At 45.1% G+C, this 18,742-nt stretch overlaps 1 protein-coding gene across 50 annotated transcripts in view; it reads right to left on the bottom strand.

Annotated features, from left to right (window-relative positions):
* Window positions 1-18,742, bottom strand: part of LOC141577196 (uncharacterized) — a 191,819-nt gene that overhangs the window by 91,117 nt on the left and 81,960 nt on the right. For 49 of the 50 annotated variants that reach the window (XR_012505929.1, XR_012505926.1, XR_012505930.1 and 46 more), the window contains 3 exons: window positions 16,418-16,991; window positions 14,865-15,034; window positions 13,868-13,986 (listed from right to left, as the gene is read on the bottom strand). The gene's annotated coding sequence lies outside the window, so the exon portion shown is untranslated. The remainder of the gene's footprint in view (window positions 1-13,867; window positions 13,987-14,864; window positions 15,035-16,417; window positions 16,992-18,742) is intronic. The other variant, XR_012505912.1, reaches the window with a different exon arrangement.

Genomic DNA, 18,742 nt, shown 5'->3' with positions numbered 1-18,742 from the left:
AAGCATTCCAAAAAAAAAAAACAAAAACAAAGAAACTAAGCACACAGATCATGTACATAGATTAATAAGCATGTCTTGTACAGCTGGAAGAAAGTACAGGCTATAGCCTTTTACTTGAAAAATAAAACTACTTTTAAAGATAACTGCTAAAACACATTTCACCATTCATGTTGCCTTCAAAAATCTGAGGCACTTGTATCTGATCAGAAAAGCAATTCTGAGTAATAGTATGTTCCAATTCAGCGCCAGTTTGCTTTAGAAGGAAAAAGAAAAGCTACTGTTCCTCAAATCCTGCACAGAGTGTAGTGCCTCCCGGCCTCTTTCTCCTCCCGTTTTCTAAGCTCATGCTCCCCAACCCTTCTGAAACAAGTATGACAACCTCTTATTTCCAATATGCCAAATGACAAAAGAATATCAATTTATTTGTGTAAATATATGCCTACACCTTGAACTTGAGGAGAAAGGTATCAGAAGTCTATATGGAACTTATTTCTACCTTCCTGAAATCACACACACAAACGTTCACACAGAAACAGACACATACCTCCTGGATTACTGGACACTTCACAAGCTTAGGAATTCCAACTTCTAGAAGATAACTTTGTAGTTAGTTTAAAATACAATTCTGTCAGCTTTTGAAAGCCTTGATCATCTGCTAAACCATCCAAATATCAAAGAGACCCAATTAGCCTTCTCTGTAGAATGTAATTTCCATTGATGGCAAAACAGACCCTAAGAAGTACTGGATCAAAGACTCGTGTTTATCACTACCTATGATCGTTTTTAAGCACATTAACAGATTCAGAAATGTATCTCAACAACATTTATTCTTATTGAAATAGCATACGTGTTCAATTGTCTATACAGAGACTAGGTCCCATGATGGTGTTTAAGATCTATTTTGTGTATTGCAATATTTATTTTCAAGTGTAGACAAGGAGGGTGTGTATTACTCAGTTGTAGAGCACCTACTTAGCATGCACAATGTCCTGGCTTCAATCCCCAGTACCTCCAAAAAAATAAATAAAAATAAGTGCATATTTAAAAATAAGAATAAAGTTATAAAAAAATACAGACTAAAAACCACTGCAATCTAGCTGCTACAATTATACTAAAAAAACAAGGGTTTCTATCAAACACTGACTAAATGCCAATCACAGAGACAAACACAAATCACACCTGACAACCATCACGTGTGATTCTCAGCTAACCTACTAAGTAAACACGGATGAGCAACCCGGCACTGCGGATGAGGAGACGGATCTCGGAAGAGCCATGGACGCTGACCGTCCTGCTCCCCGTGACAACACGTCAGCCCAGGGCAAGCGCTGATAGAGCTGCTCTGAGGGGACACCCAGCTGCATGGAGCCTTGGGGCACTGGGGAGTCCCAGAAAACACTAAAAATTGTTCAGTGAAAAACCAGCTCAAATATATTACATTGTGCCGCATCCTTTAAACAGGGAACATGACTGAGACATTTTGATGCCTCCGTGTCCTTTCCGCCATCATCAATTATTTGTCCTCTCAGCGTGACCAGTGATGAACTGGACCCCATATGAAGTGCACTCAGATGGCAGAGTTTTTAAAGCTGTATTATGAAGTTTGTAAGACTCTGTCTATGCCTCACACAGGCGGTCATCCATCACTTCTCACCGGTGTGGACGTACCACCTGAAATCACTCCTTTCTCCTTTTTAAAATCCCTTCATCTAATCCAGACTTTTCAACAGCAAAGCAGGAGCTCAACCACAGACAGTGGACAGCTTCTCACCAAATGGACTCGAACAGCCCATCGGACTACCTGGAAGCCCTTTTCTTCTATTAAACCCACTTCCGGGTACTTCATCATTTTCTGATTGGTGGAATTGGCCACCGACTGGCCTACTCAGAGAGGTCCCAGCCTCACATCCGAGGATGGGAGAGGGCCCTGCTCTTGGGAGAAATCAGTGAGGAAGGCCGACATCCTCCAGCCAGGTCTGCACGGGTAGAAGTGCGACAGTGTGCTCAGAAATTATACCGTTAGCATCCCTGGGCTCCCATGGACTGGTTTCACATTAACCAAACTCATGACACACTGATGCAAGAAAACCAGAAACTTATTAATGTAACAGAAGAAGTGAAACTATAAACCACACTGAAATATCAGAGTTCAAACATGCGTACATTTTTTCCTCCACAGCCCAATCACGGGCAGGCAGTCACATGGCAACCATGGACAGAAGCATAGCAGGAAGGATTTCTAGATTAACTCAATGGACTAAATTTCTGTTATACCAACAGATCTACTGCCTAGAAAATAATTAACGCTAATCACAGTGCACACCTCGTGGACAGTGGCCGAGACATGACAGTGAGCACCTGTGTAACTCTCCTTTCCCTGTCCTTTCTGGGCTAACTGATGCAAAGTGGTACAAAGATTCAGGGATGCAGATACCTCTAAACACCCAAAGCCCATCTCTGGGAGCCTCAAAACCAGACAGCCAGGGTTTAAATACCAGCTCTGCCACTTACTAGCTCTGTGACCTTGGCCAACTTACTTACCCTCTCCGTGCCGAAATTTCCACACTGTAAAACTGGGATAACAATCAATCCTTCCTTACTCACTTGTTGAGAAGATTGAAGGATTCATTTCTGTAAAACTCTCAGAAAAGAATGTAGCACATTTTGGGTGCTCAACAAATGTCAACTTAATATAAAAGTGATTTACATGTCTCCCTTCTAATAATATTATGTGTTTCCTGGCTAGTATAAGTCCCAAAGAAAATCCTTATTTCTCCTTTTATAAACTCTTGGGGAGCACCCTCCCATTCCATCCCACCACCTGTTTAAACTAGGGAGGTGATGCCTCCTCCCCACTCCTCTGGGCCATGGAGAGTGCTTCTCCCTTCATACCCCTGGCCGCTGGATCACAGCTAGCCCTCGTCACACTAACAGGGTGAGGTGTGAGTCCGGGGAGACAAGCAGGGAATGTGAAACCCTACCTTTCCCTCCAGTGTTGGTCACCATTGGGAAGCACCTGGGATGCTCAGCTCCATGTCAGGACAGCCCTGTGCATGAAGCGGCAGGTCCTCTCAAGGGAAGGCTCGCTGTGGCCCAGAGTTACCTGGGACAGGGTGAGTCTCTAATTCTGGGACACAGTATCATGACACACATTTTCCCACAGCCCTGAAGTTCATGGAGAACGTGGCTTCATCAGTAACAAAGAAGACATTTATCGCCTGCCTACTCTTTTGTGTCATCTCTCAGTTGGCTGCTGGAGACAACATGCATATAAGTATTGGATCCCCATAGGCCCCAACATATATGAAGTAACAAAAAATTCTGTGGCTTAACGTTGGTTCAGGGTGACTGTATAACAGTTCTGACTCTGCTGATGCTTAATTATGGGTATAGGAACTATGGAACCTCCTCAAATATCTTTCATCATAAAGCCAGCTTTTCTTGTTTTCCTGTTTCTTAGTAATTGACAAAGACTATAAAATGATGGCTTCACACCAAACAGCAGCTAAAGATTATGAGCCCTCTTGACATACCCACTGTGGTAAACCCTTTACATAATTTCTAATTCTCACAATTCTACAAAGAAGATACCAACGTCCCAATCTCTCAGACGAGGGAAAAACTCAGAACGAACTGACTCAGGCTCACATGGCTCAGTGGCAGCGCGTGCACGCAAACCCAAGTCAAAAAACTACACCCCTTCCTATATGTACCAAATCTCCTACCACCAATTAACACACAGCAATGGGGTCAATACTCTGGGAACCCAGCACACTTTTCAGATTTAAGGTGCTCCAGAGGCCGCTACTAGCTGTTTTATAAATTCTCGGCTCACTGGTTTCTAACACTGGAAGAAAAGTCCGATTTTGCCATTGTTTACACAGCAAGTCTGAGATGTTCACAGCGAGATGACAGAATAAAAGTAATATATAAGCAGAACAATTTTTCCAGGTAGTGAGACATAATGGACATTGTGCTATTCTGAAGCATCAAGCAAAGAAATCAAAACAAAATAACGTTGTTTAAGCCTTCTTTAACAAACAGGAAAATTAAGACGGTAAGAAGGTGCAACAAGCGCCACCTATGGCTAAAAAGACCTTCCAGGTTGCCAGGAATCATGCAACACAAAATTGCCTGTAGGATCAGAAACGAGAATCAGATAAATAAAAGCTTCTGTAGCACATACTGCACTTTGCTTCGGGGGAAGCGAGGGTAACACAGTATTTAATCTGATATTGCTAATACTCCTGAATATAAACAAAAGACACAGGCTCATGGAAACTCATCTTAGAAGAGGAAAGAATCCAGTCCAGCCACTTCATTTTACAAGAGGGGAGACTGAGACATGGGATCTGTCCTCCTTGCAATCGGCAGCAAATCTCTCCTAGGCCTCATGTCTTGCACTGTAGCAAAAACGAACAGATTTGTACTAGGCCTATATTCATAAAAGCCGCGTCTGTTTTTTCCTAAAGTAGGTTATCTAAGTATCTTGCAACATACTTCTCAAAATCCAGGAAATCATACGTTTGTTGAAATACAAAAACATTTATTTACATAATAAAACAGCATGAGCTTTATTGTCTCTATTAAAAAAGTTACATGTCATATCAATGTTTTGATATTTTAAACCTGTTAAGAGTGCAGGAAAAAAGATCAAAATTTTCTTTAATCACAAAAGAGAGAAGCTTATTCCCTGAAAATGATCAATGTGGATGTCAGAATCCAACGAATTTAAGTGTCTGAGTGGATGGTTACACGGCAACATGACATCTGAGTTCTAACAATACACATTCTGTGTAAATAATCTTCAAGGTCGTCTGCTTAAGGCAATTTAACTAGACCCTGTCTCACTAGAATGATACAGATTTCATTAAAACTTCATAGTGCACTAAAAAATAAATGAATCCTTGTTACTTTAAGCCATATTCATATATATCATATATATACATATTAAATATGCATCAGTAATAAGCCACCCTCTTTAGTATTCAGAGTTGATCCTTCTAAAATATCTGTCATTGTGACAGCACATTTTTACTAAGCACCTCTTGAGTTCTTTCTATACAAGGCTACTAACTCTCACAGTCAGACAAGTTAAACGATATTACTCAAATTTAACAAATGAGGAAATGTACTTAAGCCATGAAAACAACTTATATATACATCATCAGGAAAGAAAAGAATAAAGATTTTCTTAAAATATTCACTGACAATCTTTTCTTCCATATTAAGACTACATAAAACCAATTCAGTCTTTGTAAGTATTTCTGTCAATAAGGGCCACTAGAGAAAAACAAGTAACATCATTAACAGTGGTTGGACTTTCAAAGCCCACTTCTCATTTGCATTAGAATTATTTTTAATGTTTTGTTTTAGTGCTTACAGAGCACTAAAATACATAAAAATTAACTTTTTATGCCACTACCTGAGAATTAAACATCTGTGAAAATGTACAATTTTAATTTATGCCACTCTGTCTCACATTCTCACTGGTGTCTCCCCTTTGAAGGCCTCATCAGGCTGAGATCACTAAAATCGGCCATTTATGGAGTCACAGCAGTTCGGGTAACCACTCAACGGGAGGCTGATTAGAGAAGCAATTAAGAATGAATCCTGTGCAGCCTGGGTTCCAGCACCGAGCTAGCCACCGACAGCTGCGTGTGATTTGGGACAATCTTCTCCATCTCTCAATCCCTCAGCTGCAAAAAAGGAGACACTGATACCTACCGTCAAACACCTGCTATGAAGTAAAACATGAGGAAAGTATTTTAGCCTTAGGGAGGTGTCCACTCAGAGAGAGTTTGGTCATTATGATGATGAGGATGTCTGTTAATAAATTGAGCTAGACCAAAAAGGAGAAATCACCTTAAAGGAGAAACATTTTAAGCCAATGAACATTTCCTTTTGGATGGATTGCAGAATATACTATTCATTTTTTTAATAAACCAAGTTTTGTCCATTAATAATAGATTTACAGGTTCATGGACAAGTCTCCAGAAAAAGAATTAGAGGCCTCTAACCTCTGAATACTAAGAAAGTAAATTTTAAAAGAAATCAGGGAGAAGATTATACCTCATTTGGGAGAGTATGTGCTTAGCATGTATGAGGCCCTCAGTTCAGTCCCCACTAACTCAATTTAAAAACTTTTTTTTTTAAGAAATGGAGAATTAAAGCAAAAAGATGGAGGAATACAGAAATTTTTTAGAGACTCATCTCAGATTTAAGATGGGGAAAAAACCATCCATTTCTCAGAGGAAATCTTGAGAACTATGTAAACTGAATCTGAGATGTCTAGTCTTCTAACATTATTCATGAATTCATATTACCAAGTCTTAAAACTACCTGATAACCCACAGTTGTGATACTGATCACAAAAGCTGCCAACACGGATCTAGCTCCGGCTAGGAATGCTCTGTTCTGACATCTCTGCCCCTGAGGCCTCACCAGGCTGAGAGCACTAAATTCAGTCATTCATGAGCATCTCCTGTACGTCCTCCCTTTGTGCTCCTCACTCTCCCCTCACCAGCCCCTCTGAGGGAAACACTGTTATCATCATCCCCAACCGCAGATAAGGCCACTGATGCACAGAGACTTAACCCTTTCCAGGTCATATTGGCATTAAAGGACGTCTGTATTTCTGCTGTTTTGCTTTTGACAAAGGAATCTGAGATATCAATTCAAGGGAGACTGTTAAATAATAAACTCTGTCAGGTCTTCATCTCAAAGAGCAGATACTATAAATTCCTGATGTAGGATGAGGCTGCCGCCACAAATGACTCAGCTTGAAATTAATATCCAAGATGAAGCAGCGGATACACGTAAATATTCACGATTGTCAACTCCAATCACGGGTCTGGGCCCTTCACTGCCTGAACTGGGGTGAATACTCCACCCGTGTCAGGGAGGGAAGCACGGATTTTCCAGGTCTCCCCAAGGCTTCACGGGCTATTTCCCCCCACAGACTGTCCTCAACAATTAAAAAGCTCTCAAGATTTTTACATCATGCAAAACTGAAATACATTTCTGCAGATGGAGCACTTTCTCAGGCTTAAATTTATTTTGCCTACACTCAGCAGGGGAGGTAAAAGAAACAAGACTCTGCAAAGTCTCTGATTCTCACCACTCACACTAGTAGAAAGGCCACTGCACAAGATGACTCTTCAGAGTGCAGGGTGAGAAGAAAATAAAGCCGCCCCCAACCACAGGCACTCCCAGAGACAGAGCTCAGCAGTCTTCTGCACACTCACGGTTGTGCAGCCCTCATCACCATCTATTTCCAGAAAACTTCATCACCCCAAAAGAATCCCCCTGTCACTAGCAGTCACTCCCTAACCCCCCTCCACCTATCCCTTTGCAAACTTCACCTGCTCTCCGCCTCTGCATGTGCCTATTCTGGGCATTTCAGATCACTGAAGTCAACAATATGTGGCCGTGTGTGTCTGCTTCCTTTCACTTAACATGATCTTGTCAAGGCTCGTCCATGTTGAAGTGGTATCAGCATCTCTTTTTTTTTTTTGAAAACGTTAAAGTTTATTAGAGGGTTGTAAGTAGTATCAAAAAGAGTAGAGTGGAGCATAAGTGATTGTGTTTCAAAGAGAAAAGGGCAGGTTGAGCAGTCAGAGTGGACTTCCCAGAAGAGGTGGCCTTTTTCATTTTCCTCTTTTTTTTTTTATTCACTCTTACGTCTGAATAATGTTTCACTAAATGGAGATTCTACATTCTGTTCATCCATTCAGCAGCTATGTATGGACGAGGTCCAGAAGGATGAGTGTATGACGCGACTTGCAGGGATGGCATTTAAGGAAAGGGCAAGATGTGCTTTCAAAAAAAGCCAACAAACAGAGGCGCAAGGAAATTCAGTGCGTTTCTGAGCAAAGTGCATGCTTGCTTCGGCAGGACAACCGTGCAGGGCTGGGACGGATTTTGGCAGGAATCACGGCGTGGGAGTCACCTGAGAAGACTCCCCACTGCACGCAGCTCAGCCAATTCTCCTCCCTCATCCTGTATTGTTAGAGCCATATTTCTAGGTTTCTCTTATTTCAAGTAATAGCACTTTAACTATATATCTGATCATTTGCATCAGACCACTTTACCTCCAAGGCACAGAAAATTATTCACTAACCGGAGCAGCTCCAGGACATAACGGTGATGGATTAGGGAGTCCTGCAGCATCCCAGCCTGCATGCACAAACCCCACATGTGCCCTGGTGATGTCCGGAAAATTAAACGCATGGAAATATCTCACTGCTGCTACACGACATCTGCCCTCAAATTGCCCCAAACTCATGCTGGCAAAGCACTACTCAGCCCTCTCAATACAAAGAAAAAAAAAATGCTAAGAAGAAAAATTTAGGCTCTTCCATTGAAAACCAGCAACCATCAATGCCAGTATCTGAGTTGGAATGCTCCTGACTTCTAAAACCACTGCGCCGTTACTTTTCAAATGTGGAAGTCATATATGTATTCCACGTAGATGATATTACAGTAGGATTTTTCTTTTCAAAATTTCCAGTTGCAACATTAGCACAAGAAAGTTTATGTTTCAGCTTTAAAAAAACAATTATCTTGCACTTTCTTAATTTTGAACCTATTATTATTTTATACATGGAGCTATGCTGCATAATATAAACAAACTGAATTCTGCAAACAAGACCTTTATGACCTCACTATTTCAGAGCAAACTTTAATGGTGTTTTGAGAGGTGGGGCCTGGGGTGCTCACTAACAGCTCACTTAGGATGTGCTATTAAGTAATGCAAAGTCTCTAACTCCACATTAGCTCAGAAACCAAAGAAACTACACCAAAGCCTTACTTTATCATTTTTAAATTTTGCTATTCTTTGGAATATTAAATTTCTTTAAAGATATGATTTTTTTTGAGAAAGACAACAGCTGTATTAAATTTCCTCTCACCAAGAAAGCAATCTTTATCAAGAATAAATACCCCATGGAAATCGAAATGACGGGAGGTTTCTATATAAGTGAACATGCAGATCTGAACAGAAATCTAAATCCTATCAGATCTCACTCGAACCAGCTCAACAAAGTCCTGGGCTACCCTGGAACTTAGCTCTTCTGTTCCAAAAGTTGGCTGAGCTAAGATCATAACACAAGGCAGGGAAGGAGAGAAGAGGAAAGTCCACCTGGCAGCCTCCATCTCTTTTCTTCCAGCCAAAAGTCGCCTCTCGGGCGACCCCGATAACAAGCCCTCCCCATAAGGAAATCCGGCATCCACACTGCCCCAGCCGTCCCCAAGCAGCCCTGACGCCCCTCTCCCAGCCTGTGAATGGTGTTTTAGTGGCCCCCCCAGTTGGTGGCACCCTCCACCTCTTCCCCGCTACACACACACACACACACACAGAGCAACGGCAGCCTTCCCAAATCACAAAGTTGATTACATCACCCCACTTCAAACCCTTCAAAGGCTCCCTGGTGGAATTCTAGCCCCACCCCCGACACTGCTCACCCAGCCTCACCCCAGTTCCCAGGTCCCCAGTGACCTCAGGGACCCCCTGTCCTGCTCCTACTTCCCACTTACCTCCAGGCTCATTTTGATTGTTTCCCAAGACTTCCCTCCCTCCAACCTCCGCAACTTGTTCCTCTATTCCTAGAACATTCTAGGCTAAGTCAACTTCTGACACTGCTAAGCTCACAAGAAGCAAATACATCTTGCTTAATAATGAGGGTCCACCCACTCTCCCCTAGACACACAGAAGTGCGCGTGTTATGAATAAATGAATGACGGGGTGGGTCTCAAAGGGCAGACAGACCTGCTCTCGAACGTCCCGACCCTTCTGTCTGTAGAATATTATGAGAAGCAAAACCAGAAGTACATTTCCTGAGGGTCACTTCCTGCTGACACCCTTCACTGCCTCCAGTGTCTATTCAAATAAAACCCAACGTCTTCCAAAGCCCTTCACCCCAGGCTCTCTCCAGGGTCCTCCCAAGCAGGGGAACACTCCACCCTGGACCACACAGGACACTCTCCCCAGGTCCTCACCCCACAACCTCCAGGCCTCTGCCCGGGCTGCACCTGCCACCTGAGCCACACTCTTGACTCCTTCTCCTGGCTGACACTTACTCTGTCCTCACGATTGAATGTAGAGCCCATTTCTTCCAGGAAGTCCTCTCTGATAATGTCCTTTAGGTCTTGGCAGGGCTCCATCTATAGCAACAGTACATGGTGACCAACTGGGTGTTTGCCCACTCCTTTGAAACCACGAACTCTTGGGGGCCACGTGGGAAGGAGTGAGAGATTACAAGAGGGGTGGGGGAAGCAAAAAGCAAAAATCACAGCCCAAGTCCCAAATTCAAGGATTCTTTCTCAGAAAAAAGTATAAACTATTTCACACCTGTGCAATTTGGCTACTATTTTTGTGGCTTGTGGACAGCAAGAGCTTGGTGTTCTAGTCCAAAACCCGGGTTACATGCAAAGAAATGTATATATTCATATCCAAAGGAAACCAGAGCTGTTCAACAACAGTTTGCAGTTAGAATAGAAAGGAACTTTGATAAAGGCAATCTCTCTCTCCCTCTTCTTTCTTTTCTGGCATCATATAATTTTAGAAGTATTTGCTTGACTAAGAGATGGCTACAGCCCGTGATTCTGCACTGGAGTGTTTGGGGCTGAGGAAGCCCAGATTACATTCACTGCGTAAATGCAATCACACCAAAACACTGATAGGTGCCGTGGTGGTGGAGCTGACGTTCCAAAGCAGGCAACCTTACTCTGTAAGAGAACTCTAAATAGAAAGTAAGAATTGCAATGTTCTGTACTCAATTTCATTCGATATATGGGTCATTAACTGATAGAATATCTTCACTAATGTAACCCAAAAATAAATTGTCAACGTCGATTTTCTTCATCTGACCGCTTTATGCTAACATTGGTTATCAAACCCTCACTCCATATGGAAAGCTCAGGCCTATGCTGCAGCAGTTACATCCCGTGGAAGAAAGCCGATCAAGGGAGAACTGGAGAGTTTCCCTTCTGAAGCTGCTGAGTCTGGTTTTGCACCTGTACGTCATTTGCAACCACGTCATCGGCAAGGAGTAAGACCTTACCTCTGTGGGGCGAAAAGCACTGCGGTGCTTCTGAACCATCAAAGAACACTGAGCTTTGTGAAACTGTCCTGAGACACTTAAATCGTATTTTTTGTGAAAGGCTCCAAAACTGACCCAATTCACCAATCCAGGTCAACAGAGAGGTACCGGAATTAGTAGAGAGAACATGCCCTTGAAGTCTGACAAGGCCCTGCTTGAATCCTGCTACAGCATTGACTAGCCGCTAAACGGACCAATTCCTTAACCCCTCTGAGAAGGCTTCCCAATCCGCAAAAGGGAGCTGCCATCGCCCACCTGGGAGGCATGGATGAGAATGCAACACGCAAGTAGGGCTGCCGACTGGTACCTGACACGGGGACTGATTAGCTTCCCTCCGCTGCCCTTCTCCCCCTTTAAACTTGCACTGTTCCCCCTGGTAAGGATCAAACCCCGGGAAAGGACTGCCCGAATCTTCTGTGTATCCCTGAATACATGCATTACCCTTAGGAGGCCAGAAAAACAACTGCCTCCTCCCCAGTCACTATCAATGTTCTTAAGAGTCTGGGTATTTTTAACTCAAATTTTCAGGGAGACTATTCCAGAACTTTGCACGCACCATTCTCCAGGTTGGCTCCCCTCCCAGTGCCCATCTATTCTCACCTCAGATCCTCTGATTGCCTTCTGTTCATTGGAAAGCAAGTCCAGTAGTGTGGCGACTCCCAAGGACGCCCTCCCTCCCTCACAGGTGAGTGTGACTAATTTCTCCCCACTCCAACTCCAGCTTCTTAGAAGTCTAACCTCCAGGACCCTGCAGAATCTGCATCTTCCCAAGACACACACGTGGCCACGACCCTCCTTTCAGATTTCTTCCAGGCTGGCCCTGCCCAACCCCCGGCCCCTTAAGGATAAATGGCATTAGTCTGAAAATCCCAAACACCGCAGACTGACACACGAATGCTGCATGGTCTGGGCTTTCCTCCAACACAGGCACAGCCCTGCCCCCCTCAGCCTCAGTCTGCAGCTCTCAAGATGATCTAATTCACATGCGCGTCTGTGAACACCAGCTAAAAATGACGACTCCCAACGTGTATCTCTAGTCTGGCTCCTTCACCTGAGCCCCAGGGCCATAGACCCGATTGCCTCTTTGAAGTCCTAACTTGCATGACAAATGGCATCTTAAATATGCCTCATGTCTGCCATTTACTCTGGAATTCGATTCCTGGCAGGTACCTCCCAGACACCCCATTTTAGTAACAGCCCCAGCACCCACCTATGTGATTGAGGTCACATTCAATTTCCACTGTTCCCTCCCCCAAGCCCTGCCCTGGAATCAGTCCTGTTATATCCGTCACTAAGCCCATCTCAAGTCTGGTTCTGCAGGGACCACGGCCGGAACCCCACAAGCTCACAGCATGGTGCACTGAGTCACAGTCCTCCAAAGGGTGCTCCCTGGAGGGGGAGGCATCTCCTGCCACTGGTCACCTCAGAAGGCACTGTATTCTCACAAAGGAGGCCCAGGAGAAGGGACTCAAGGTTCTCCCGTGGTCTGAGATTTGAAGGGCCTGAGGTTTGGGGGAGCTCCTAATTAGCAGACACAGTTGTCAGTAAGCAGACGAGGATGGAGGAACCCAGGCCAGGCTGTTCTCACTCCGACTCCTGGGCTCTCGGGAGCCACGGGAAAGGCCTGTGTCCAGGGCATAGCCCGGCCATCACAGATCCCAGCCTGCATTTGCCAACCCGGACAGACTAGAATCCTTCTACTTGCAACATTTACTTCTGATCTGTTCCCCACCCACAATGTGATGGACTCCTTCAGATATTCTCTCCTGTCTGAAGCGAGACAAATTCAGTGAAAAATGAAGTGTCCACATTTGGACCAGTGCATGAAAGGAGAAACAAGGCCTCATGGTCAGCATGATGGTGGTGGCCAAACAATTTCACCGGGTGAGATGAACCATGGTGGGGGTGAGAATCCAAGGTCCTAGGTCGGCCAAAGCATCTTCCTTCACAATTGACTGGGGTGTTGGAAACTCACTACCGCAAACTAACGACAAGGCCGACAGAGGTGGACGTCAGCTGCAACAGACACGGAGTCAGCTATTTACTGCCAACATGGGTTAAAAGTAAAGGCCGGTGCAGGGAGGCCTGCACGGCTGCTGAGGCAAACCACAGACACGGCTCTGAATGCCCACTGGCTGGAGCAGGGTGGAAGCTACGGTCCCCTTTAGCAGTCCCTATGTCCACCAGATCCAGGTGAGCCAGCTACTTAGGAGAAGGACATGTGTCCTGATACTCAGATAAACCAGCCTCATAAAGGGAACAAAAGAGTGGCATGGATTTTAGACCAACTTCTGCCTCTTTGTGAAGGCAAAGTAAAGTAAATGGCACGGGAAGTAAAATGCAAAAAAAAAAAAAAATTAAATAACAAAACGGTGACTGCTTCCTCCAACAGCTGCTCACCCCCGAGCCTGCCACTTCCTCACCAGTGACCGCCGGCCAGGCAGCGCCGTCACGCGCGTCACACAGCGACAGCCAGGAACCGAGTGCCAAGCACGTTTGTGTAAAAGAAGGAATGTAGCAAGATGCTGCAGAATTTGACTTTACAAGTTTAAATACTCCATGAAAAACATCCCTCAGCAGCCGCCTAAATGAATTCGCATCTCACTTCTTCAAAACAATCAAACAAATTTAATAAGGGCGCATTTGTCACCAAATATAAGGAGGACCAAACTGGTTCCTTAAAGCAAGGATTTTAAGAGGTAACAAACACCAGTGGGTGATGTGCTAAAAAAAATTAGAAAATAAAAAGATGACAAGGATAATACCTGGATTAAGGCAGCTGTTAAGTTTTTGCTTTTTAAAGCGATGGAGACAGCACGGAGGGCGATCTAGCAATTTCCAATGCAGGGTGTGCACAGCCCACATTTTCAGACGCAACAACATGCTCACAGGGCAGTACAAGAGAAAAAGGAATAAAGAAAAAGGAAAAGAGGAACAAGAGAAAATTAGAAACACACAAGAACAAAAATGACTTTGACAGCACGTACAAGAATTTACGTGAGTGTGTGAGGCCAGGGACGCGGGGATGGTGAGACCCACCCTCACCTCCTGCTCCAGGGAGAGCAGGGGCCTGAGGGGAGCGGCGCTGCCGGGGGACCCCAACGTGGTCAACGCCCCTAAACAAAACTCCACATACATGGGTCTATACAGGTCTTAAGCTACAAATTGTGGTCACATTTCAGGCTGGACAATTTTACGCACTTCCACCAAGAGTAGCAGGAGAGAATTAGGCTCTGTTCCTGCACCAAAGCATTGTTTAAAAAATTAATGTCTGCGGAATAGTAAAAGCAACAATGGAGTAAAAGTTACTGGAGGAGAACGTGCTTGACCCTAGCTCACAGGCCGCGTTATCTCACTGACGTTAAAATGCTGGCTGAAACCTTACGGTACCAAAACAGACAGACGCACCAGGAGGGAGGTTTAATGCGCTGCTATATTTTGATGTCGGGAGCCATGCCTGGTACACGAGGTTCTGGGTAAACAATGGTGACTGTGTCAACCACTATGGGCTAAGCACATATACAGTTACTCCTCCAAATCCCAAGGGCAGACTTCAAAATGAAAAAACAAGCAGGAATTTTCTGGTGGGTCCGCAGACCCAGAGCCAAGCAGTTGCTGAGCAAAAATGTCACCAGTGCCTCCTGAGAGAAGAGGAGGCACTGGCCTGGGGGCTGGGGCAGGGCTCCAGGCTTCCACTGCTCACCCACCAGTCTGTCCAGGGGGAGAACATGGTCCCTGCTTACATTGCACCGATGCACCTACCTTGACTGACGCCTGGGGGAACAGCAGGAGGTGACATGTGAGGTGAAAGGAGCCAGCCTCGGTGTAGCAAGGTGCTGGCAGCTGTGCGCTCAGCAGTGCCCAGGCTCCTAAACCTGACACCTCATCTCCAAGGAGCAGATGGGGAGCACGGGCATGTAGATCACAGGGCCCTGTGAGGACAAGAACAGATCATGGCCACGACATGCCTTGCCCCTTCCTTAAGCATGTCCCGGAGGAACAGGAAATTCATCCAGAGCCCGCTAGGCACCTCACGCAGGTGGGACTCGGGTCCTCTTGCCTATCACTCACAAGGCTGATCTGGATATTCTTTTTATCAATTCTCTGGCATCTTCTCCTCCAACTTACCAACAACCAGAAAGTAGAATCTGATCTTAGTTAAGTTCAAGAATCACAGAGCACCGTCTCCACAGCGGGCACGGCAGCACGTGCCAGGTCGTCCGACCATCACCTGTGGGACCGCCATGAGCCCTCTCCAGACTCAAGGGCCGAGGCCTTAGGCCGGGGGTACACAGATTCCCTCACTCTCCCCAGCAAAGGGGGACCACCTCCCGGCAAAGACATCTCACCCTCTTCTGCCCGAGGGACAGCACAATAGATACACGGGGAAACAGAGCAGAAGTTGGGGGTTAGGCAGCCCAGAAGAGCTCGTCTGTAATTCCGAGGCAAAGTGGGGCCGTTGACTTAATCACAGGGAAAAAGTGAGGATGAACATTTCTCTGCTCTTTCCCATACGCCGTGATACGCCTTTCCCTGCCTAAGGAGTTCATTTGGAGGTCCCTTGCGGTGTTTCTGATGTCCTAACATGGCATGCTGCCTGTCGGGCAGGAAGAGAGGGCCTGAGCCGAACAGGTGCTGAGCCTGTGAGGCAGGAGACACTGGCTCCAAGCCAGCTCAACCAGCACCTCGTTCTGCCTCTCGGGATTCAGCATTTCATCTATAAGCAAAGGGATGAGACTGTCCCAGGAAACGCTGCCCAACATAAATGAAATGAGAACCATGTAAAGAAAGTTTCCCAGTTGCCACATTTAAAACGGTAAACAAAGAAACAAACCAACAAACAAAAAACAAGTACTAGAAACTGATTTTAAGAACATATCTTACATAATCTACTGTATGTAAAATACTATCATTTTGACATGTAATCAATAGAGGAAATAACAAGATAGTATATATGCTTTTAGTAGACAAGCCTCAGCATCTCATGTGCATTTTAACTACAGCACATCTCAGCTCAGACCAGCCTCCTCCCCAGTGCTCCTAGCATCAGTGGCTGTGGCTACTCTATTGAACAGCAACTCCAGGGGTCCCACCAGGGTCCTGGCTGAAAAGCAGGAGTAAGTGCTCTAACACTATCACTAAAAGGATCTCTCTGAAACAAAGGTGGATTCACTTTTAAATGTCTGTAAACCGGCGGGCTGCACCTCCCTCCCTCCTTGGATACAAGACAGTCCTATTCCATGCTGATCCCTTTCTGGATGGAGAGAAGAAACCCGGCACACAGCCAGGGTGGACTGGCCACCAGGTAAACTTACCTGCTGTCTGTGTCCAGTCCCATGAAGTCCTCCTTCTCAAACGGCATGAAGAGGAGTGGGACCTTGTCCCCAGACTTGTCAGTGGCCCCATCCAGCCACTTAGACTTGAGCAAGATGAAGAGTGACTCAGTGAAGTCCTCGATCCTCTTCTCCACCACCCTGCAGTCCTCGTAGATTGAAGGCCACGTCGGTGCGCAGCTGCTTGGCTTACCTCCCTATGCAGCACAAAGACAAAGAGCTGAGACTCATTAAGCGTGGTGCCATACAGCTCCTCTGCACGTGGAGCTTCTCGAAAGCCTTGGCCGAGAGGCAGTCGGTAATGGTGACAAGGCCCACAACCATGCGGTGTGTCTGGAAGACGCTCCATCTATTCTTGGGCGCATAGTGTTGCCTGTAGTGCGTACAGAATGCGCCCTGGGAGCTGCACGGGCTGATCTGGCTCACCAAGGAGATTCGCTTATAGATGCAAAAGAAATTCTCCTCTGAGATGATCCCCACTGGTTTGACCACCACGGGAAGAGTCTCATAGTCCTCAGCACACTGCACGTAGTCAGGGATGCTCATGTTGCAGGCCCTGCCGAGAGGGGAGAGGAGATCGAGGTAAATGTGCTGTGTGCTGTGGGCGCCTCTGGGTTGCGGTGACCTGGTGTGTACCAGCCAGAAGGCAGGGGAAGCCCAAGCAAATCCAGGGGTACAGTTTGTCCTTCAGAGCCTGCACATGGCTACAGTAGCTCGGATCACTTTACCCAGCTTTTGGTCTAGGCTTCCTGCCCCTGCAGAGAAGGGTCATTTCTTGTTTTCTGTTTCAAAGCACCTAGCAAGGCCCTGATGCAAAGTCACTGCTCAAAAATGCGGAATAAAGAAATGAAAAAAGGAACTGCTTTCCGCAACCCCCTTCAGCAGAATATAAAGAAAAGGACAACAGAAGGGACAAAAGATCTGGATTTCAATTCCAATTTAATTGAACCCCTAAGCTGCAGAATAATGGATAAGAAAACTTGCCTTGGGGAGGAAGATACAGTTCAGTGGTAGAGCACATGCTTATCATGTACGAGGTCCCAGTACCTCATTTTAATAAATGAAACAAATAAATAAACCTAATTACCCTCCTCAAAAAATACTTTTTAATTCAAAATTCAAAAAACACCTTGCAATTGACACAACATTGTAAACTTGACTATAATTCAATTAAAAAAAAAAATCCTTGCCTTACAAGAATATATCTGGATTACGGAAGTTTGCAAATGTAAAATGCCTAGGGTACCACCTGCATAAAAATGGGTGAGTACAAATTTACTATCCCTCCTTTATGAGCTATATTTCCTTCGGGGGTGTAATAACCTCTCAGAGCTAATTTTCTCAGATTTAAAAAAAAGTAAATATTACCTGATTCTCAGTACTGCTGAAGAATCAGATAACCCTATGAAAGCATCTGACCCACAGAGGTTACTCAATAAATGTTTGTTGAATGAACGAATAAACAAGCAAAATGAATGCTGCTCCCTGCCACAGACCATCATATTGGTACTGCTTGGAAATCCCAAGCCCACGTTCCACCCGTCTCTACACTAACCATGTGGGTGACCTGGGCAGGCGTGTGTGCTTCTCTAAGCCCCAGTTTAATCGTGAATAGAAATGATGGCAATAACACAAACCTCAAATTGTTAGTGAGTCAGTAATGAATCGTACCCCAACTTTGCAAGATGGAACCATTAAGGAAAACTGGGAAAAGGGTCCATAGGCCCTCTCCATATTATCCCTTACAACTACATGGGAATCTACATTATATCTCAAAATAAAATTTCTACTTTTTTAAAGAAGCTATTGAGGTTAAATGTGCTCACTGTCTCAAAAAAGGAACACACAGAAAAAATAGGACAATGCCCAGCACATGAGATACACTCAGTTAACATTTCCACTGAACCCACAGGTCCCTCCAAATTCAGAGCAAGAGGATGGGTCCTCGTGGCAAGAGGCCACTGCACCTGAAGCTAACAAAGCTAATGGTGCTCACTTCCAAGTGTCCCTGTCACCACCCTTGTTCTAATTTTCTATTTGTAATTTTTTTTCTTTTTATTACATAGAAACTCCCAATTGCATAGCCTTCACCTGACTACACATCAAGATGGCAGCCCTTCAAAACCTGACCACAGAGATCATGATGGCAGCCCTTCTTGTTGAAACAATAAAATGAAAAGCGATTTCCACAAGTCCTCTGTGTAAATCTACTAGGGAACTTCATCCTGGACTGAGGAAGAGGACTGGGGAGGAGGGGGCAATCTGGGGCATAGAGAACTGTGGCCACCTGTCCCACGATGGACTTTA

This window comes from Camelus bactrianus, chromosome 3 (assembly GCF_048773025.1).
Source record: "Camelus bactrianus isolate YW-2024 breed Bactrian camel chromosome 3, ASM4877302v1, whole genome shotgun sequence".
Taxonomy (NCBI): Eukaryota; Metazoa; Chordata; class Mammalia; order Artiodactyla; family Camelidae; genus Camelus; species Camelus bactrianus.
Note: the sequence above shows the minus strand (reverse complement) of the source record. Positions and strands in the feature narration are given on the sequence as shown.